The sequence below is a fragment of the Melopsittacus undulatus genome, chromosome 7, assembly GCF_012275295.1.
Source record: "Melopsittacus undulatus isolate bMelUnd1 chromosome 7, bMelUnd1.mat.Z, whole genome shotgun sequence".
NCBI lineage: Eukaryota > Metazoa > Chordata > Aves > Psittaciformes > Psittaculidae > Melopsittacus > Melopsittacus undulatus.
Genome location: NC_047533.1, coordinates 52,319,625 through 52,326,050, shown reverse-complemented (window position 1 = coordinate 52,326,050; position 6,426 = coordinate 52,319,625). Strand labels below are relative to the sequence as shown.

General features: G+C 43.1%; 1 protein-coding gene across 10 annotated transcripts in view; it reads left to right on the top strand.

Annotated features, from left to right (window-relative positions):
* Nucleotides 1–602: 602 nt before the first annotated feature.
* The window catches only part of MANBA (mannosidase beta), a 56,984-nt gene continuing 51,160 nt past the window's right edge, over nt 603–6,426 (top strand). For 9 of the 10 annotated variants that reach the window (XM_031048606.2, XM_031048601.2, XM_031048607.2 and 6 more), the window contains exon 1: nt 654–779. The gene's annotated coding sequence lies outside the window, so the exon portion shown is untranslated. Of the gene's footprint in view, nt 780–6,426 lie in introns of all 10 variants that reach the window. The other variant, XM_013128929.3, reaches the window with a different exon arrangement.

Here is a 6,426-nt window from a genome sequence, read left to right as displayed (position 1 = left end):
TACTGCCTCTTAGAGAAAACAAGAACACACTTTCTTCTGTCTGTCTGTCTGCCGCTGTTAATGTGCATGCCCTCCTCAGCAAGCTCCTCTGTCCTGGAGCTGCCCCAGCTTGCCTGACCCGTGGGTTGTGCCCACAGCCGTCGTTGGCCGGGGAGAGAGCGGGAGCGCTGCCCTGCCCTCGCCTGCTGCCGGGACGGGCCGAGGCGGGCTGCGCTCCGCAGCTCTCTGGCTGGCGGGAACCCTCTGAGGAGCCGTACCAGTTCCTTCTCAACACCGCCATCCTTGCTTCCCCAGCAGCAGCAGCACCGTTAACGGGCGGCGGGAGGAGGTGCCAGCCTGCGCCACCCTCAACGGCCGTAACGGTCCGAAGCACCGCCCCAGCTCTCTGACGACGTGTCCGGTTGTTGCACAGACCGGTTGGCCGCGTCCCTGTCCTCCCGTTCTCACACCACCCCCGTCTCTCAGTGTCTCCGCTGGCCATGGCGGTGAGGCGGCTGCGGCGCGGGGCCGCCGTTCCACCCGCGCCGGCCTTTCGCTCCTCCCAGCCACCATGCTCGCTGCCTGTGCGGCGGGCGGCCGCCGCCGAGGGCCGAGCCGCGTTGCTGCTCTTGTTGCTGGTGGCGGTTGGGGGCCCAGCCGGCGTCTCGGCCGCGGGCGGCCCAGAGGTGCACAGCCTGCGGGGGAGCTGGCGGCTGAGCAACGGGAACGGTTCAGTGGTGCTCCGAGGGGAGGTGCCGGGCTGCGTGCACACCGCCCTGCACCGCGCGGGCCTCATCCAGGTACGGTACGGCACAGCTCGCCCGGCTTCCCCCCGCCCTCGGCGGCGTCCCGCGACTGGGGCGCGGTGGGGAGAGACAGACCGGAGGAGAAACTTCGCACACGCCGTTCCGCTCCGAAGTGAGCAGCCTGCCACACAGGAAATGAACAGCCCCGCACTGGGATCTCCAGGCGTGGGATCTACAGAAGCATGGTTGGGGCAACCTCCTCACCGCTGTTCTGTTCCAGCAGCTGCCTCAGCTGCTCTAGGTTTTGCTTAGCACAGCTGGTGCAGCAGCCGGATTTAGTTTCATCCACCTCTCCATTATCAAAGGGTTTGGTGGCCGCAGATTCCTCAGGTGGATAACTGGAAGTTATCCGTGGCAGAGCAGTCCCAGATAGGGCCAGGGATAAAAATGCAAGTGCTCTGCAGTATATGGAGATTCTGCTGTTTTGACGCTGAACCGAGGTGCTGACACCAGGTTTCTACAATATTGTCACAACATGTAAGTCATATTTAGCTACAGTACTGCCTCAAAAGAATTAAAAGTTAAACCAATCCTGTTGAAGTTTGACTTCTTGTTGCAAGAAGTCTGGGGATTTCAAGCTTTTCAGTCCATTAAAATCCCTTTTAACACTTGCAGAGCACATCAGAACAGTTGAGATTGTATACTCTCATGCTGCCTAAGAGAAGTATATTCTGAAACATGAGTATAAAACTTACATTTGAAAGACTGTTTCCTGCTTCAACACTTCTAAGAAGCTTTGCTGCTTCTCTTTGCTATTGCCTCTTATTTTTGAAAACACAGTGACAACTTTCTGGGACAAATTATCAAAGCTGCAGTTGTCGATTGGTAGCAAAGTACTGTGATACCAGCCAGCATCAGCTGCTTGTCACTCAGACCTGACAAAAAACAGGGCACCAACAGAGTCATTGTTAAAATAAGATGCCTTTTTAAAAGGAATATATGGAAAGCAAAATATATATCTGGAACAAGGAAAAGAAATAAAAAATAGTGGTTCACAAAACCATCTATAAAAATGAGAAATACACCTCTGTTTTAGAAAATGTGAAGTACTGTCATATGTTGCCTGAGTATATCAGGCATATCTAAATATTGTATTTTTTGTGCATTCAATCTTGCATTTCTTGTTCAGCATTTACTCGAAAAATACATTCTGGATGCATGCATTTTAATTATTATTATTATTGTTATTCAGATTATTTTCCTGCTCTGCTCTGACTAAAGTTAGAGAGCTGAAAGGAGAAAGTGACACCACTTTGGGCAGGATAATTTTAGCATTATTGTGTTGGTACAGGTTGGGAATCCCAATGCTAATAATAGATTCCAGAGAGTGTCATTGGCAGATAAATAGTCAACATTGGAAAGTTAAATACACTAAGAAGGGATAAGCTGAGCCATGAGGGCCTGTTGTTTCAACATTTGCATGCTCAGTGACACAACATTTTGAACATATACAATTCAGGTTTTAATACGGCTTTTTTAAGTTTTAAACAGTGCAGTGGGCAGGTTGACTATATATGGAAGGTCAGTGAAGAGAATTGTGCCAGTGTTTCCCATCCAGCAGTTCCTAAGAAAAACTGAACATCTCAGATGTGGGCTGTTCTGGAAGGCGTTACTGTAAGAATTGTGAATTGACCAGTGCACTGACTCAGGCACATAAGATAATGATGTAATGAAAGACTCACGCTTAACTACTCACATTAAGTACTCATATGAAATGAGGAAACGTGATTGCTAATTTAGCTATGCTGGTTTAAACTGACTTGTCATTTTAGTCATTTTAAGCAGTAGTCAGAGAGTTGGAAATGAGGCTGTGATCATGAACTCTCGTGTCTGGGCAGAATCACAAGCCTGCAAGAGGCGGGAAAGCTTAGTCAGCCTGCTGGCCAGCAGCATGGGGTTTGCTAATAGGTAGATGGGTGCTTGGCTAATTAAATTGATGATGGTTGTTTGTGGACACGTACAGCATGTTTACATGAATACAAGTATGAATTTGCTCCAAACGCTGATATGTCCGGATATGAACCTGCTGTTGTTTGGAAACTGGTGCTAAGTTGGTGGTATTAGAATTAGTATGCTCTGTCAAGGAGCTGAGGTAACCAAAATACCTGACTAGCATGGTTGCTTTAGCTCTGAACTGGACCTGGCTGGTAGATGGCTAGTTCAAGCTCAGGATGAGCTAACTTGTTTCTATGAATAGATGTGTTCAGGTAGCTAAAGATTGATTTAAACCCATTCTTACTCAGTTTAGCAAAGTCCAGTTTACAGAAAAGAACTGTTCACGCAAGTATTTTCACCAGGATAACTCAATTGTTATAAAACCACATTTTTGTTTAAAAGATAGAATGGAGAGCATACCAAAATACAGGAACAGCATCAGCAGATTTCTAATCTATTTCAGGTAGTGTTAAATGTAATCAATGCCTATCACCATAGTTGTAGCATTCCGCAAAGCAGCAAACCTGAGTTTTTTGGAGGGTGTCAGTGATGTAATTTGTTATTCCAGTGTGTGGCTTCATGCTGCAAAGTGTGGCTGAGCTGCTTGTCCTGAGGTTTCCTCATTGCGGTGAAAATGCTTATGATCAAATGTTTCCAAATGCAGCTGCCTGAAATTGTATTCCTATATACAAAAGCATTCATACAGCCTGAATCTTAGAAGCATAGAGGTTGCTCTGTTTCTTCAGTGCTCATTATTTCTGGAAATCAGCCTTTTTTGGGTCTGTGTCAAACGCAGAATTAGTTTGATTGTAGTTGCCTAAATACAACAGCTTTGGTTTGGATTTTTTTTTTTTTGTTTTCATTTGCTCCTTTTGCTTTTTGCCATGGAGCGTGGGATTTTTATTCATCCTACTGAAAATGTCACTAGACGAGCAATCCAAAAGCTTACAGCTCATGATCAAAAGCGAAGATTGGTCTGAAAAGCTGTACCAGGAAATAGGAGAACAAAGCTGGTGGGAACTAAATTATTCTGGATAGCAAGACCCACATGTTCAGCAACCTTATGAAATCTGTGCACTGTTTTTCTGTGTGATTTGCAAATGGCAAATAGCAAATAGCACTGCATCCTTTGCTTCTGTATCCTTGTGAATTTTTAATGAGTTAGCACCCAAATCGAAAATTCAAAACAAAATAGGAGGGTCTACTCCAACAATGTAGCTTAGTGAGCATCTCACAAATGAGGGGAAGGAGAGGAGCAAGAATAAGCTGCCAGATATTAAGCCTGAAAAATGTGACTTAGATTGCAAGAGTCGGCTGCAAGCAACTTAGTTATGAGTGTGTGGTTCATCTCAAATTTAGGTCAATGCACAAACTGGTTTTTGCCCAGGGATGATCTGATTGCATGTCTGTAGCATTACTTCAACCTGCTGTGCAGGACATAGCTTTGAATTGGAAGTCATCTCTCTGACACCAAGGGTTCACTTCTCATCTGTCTAGCTTTTATTCTAGAGATGTCTTTACTCTTTGGCTTCTAAAATAGATGTTGGATGGCCACATATTTCTGAATGCACCAAATGCATGTGTCCTAGAAAATGCTCTTAGGGAAGATATTTTTGAGTTTCCTACAGAAGTATTATTTCTTTCCATGTTCACCAATGTAGTTCAAATGGTGGATTAAATATGATAAAAGCTCTAAGGGCAGGAGATGGTATCAGAGTATGTGTTCAGCTGGGGCTTTTTTAGTAACATTTCATTAACACTCCATGGCTCTTAATACCTTTTACATGTAAAATTTAAAAGACATGAGAAATGTACATAATCAAGAGTAACAGTCACCTGAAAAAAGTTAGTGCAAAGCTCAGGTGTAAGCAAAGACATTTTACAAACTTGCAGTAAATCCATGGCTGACCCTAAATCTCGGGAAAGAGGACATTTGCACAAACCATTTTGTCTGAAGATTTAGCTTTTATCTATTGCCAGCATAGTATTTTCTTTCAGGCACTGTTGTGAGAAGCAATATGTATCAGCAGTAACTTGTGCATTAAGTCTTTGTGCTAGACATAGTTGTCCCCTCACAGGTACTGGCCAAGTACTGCATGATGCCATTTCTTCTGGTAGGTGACTCCTATGAAATTTCAGTTCTGATGAATACAGCTATTGTAGCTATATTTTCTCATCTGCCAGCTGTTTGCTTTCCTGCAGAAAGGCTGTTTTGTCTTGTTAGCTTGTCACTTTGATTTGTAAAGAACTAGTAGGGGAGTCTGCAACTGTGATGCTAATATAGGGGCTGGAAAACACTGCAGGTTTTGCCTACAACAAGTACATGCACTTGATGCAGAAGGTTACAGTGGTCTTGGTCATATTTGGATGTTAAAATATATTAGAAGAGACAGAAGCTTATGTATTGCAAGTGATATTTCTGCAGTTTTGGAAAGTAGTGTATATTTCATAACTTGTTTTGCATTTGTATAAAATATACTGTTGCTTATTTTCTGACACTTCATAGAACACACAGAACTTCATCATGACTTAGATTTTTCAGAGAAAGCCAGGTAACAATTGCATTGGGTATTGTATAGTTCTAACATGGTAAATTACATTCATTGATGAGATAGTTGATTAAGATAAATATATTATTTTCTGTTAAAGCATATGTGCTCTCTTGAGTTGTATGAACATATTGTGGAATGGTTCAAAAGCCTTATATATACATTAAAGGGCACTCGGGTTTATCTTTTGAAAGCTTGTGAATTTAAAATAGATAAAAGTTATAGTACCCTGTTAAATGCAACAGAGTATTTGAAGAATATTAAGCGAGAGCTATTAATATCTTGTTGATTAACTCTTTAGTAGTATTTGTCTGTCTTCAACTGTAACACATCTTGATGTTGTAAAACATCAGTTTACTGCTTTGCTACAGTAACTACTGACAATGAATTAGTGTAGGATGTATTTCCAAAACTCATGTTCTGCAAATACAGTCCATTTGTCACTACTGTTAGCTCAGCTTGACTTCCAGCTGGAAATATGTAAACCTGGGCTTGCTGAAAGTTATATAAATGTCCTGACTGCTATTGTTTGAGATATCAAGGAGTGCATGGATATAGATGCTCAACTATTTAGCTTCTGGTCTGAAGTTGGCAATAGCAAAATCACTAAGTTGTAAATCATGAAACATCAAGTTTCATTTTGGTAATCTAATACATCAGCAGGATTTTCTTATGCTATACATAATAACATATCAGCAGAGTTGATTTCTGAGAGAAAAGCATGCATGTCAGTTTCAAATTAGATCATAACAAAAGTAGGATAAGGCAAAGGAATCTGGTTTTTTCTCCCTTTATTGCATTTCATTTTACTACACGCTGGTCTTCTGCTTGGATCCCACTGGCTCTGCCTAGTGTCATTTAGGTAAGTGCCTGTGCTATGCTGCCCTGGTTGCGTGGGGACCTGAAGCCCAGGAACAGCTTGCTCCCTTGGGCTTTGGGCATCACTTCTGATGTGTTCATGTCTCATCCATTTCCTGCTTAATGGGAGAAGCTCTAAGCTTATATGACTGTACATTTTCAGTATCCCCTTAAAATCATTGCAAGGAGGAGTTTCCATCTGGCTGCTTAGCAGTGCATTCAGTTTAGTGCTGCCAGTGCTTTTGAAGTCCTGCTGATGTCCTATTACCTGAACTGGAAATTGCTTCCTTCTGATGATC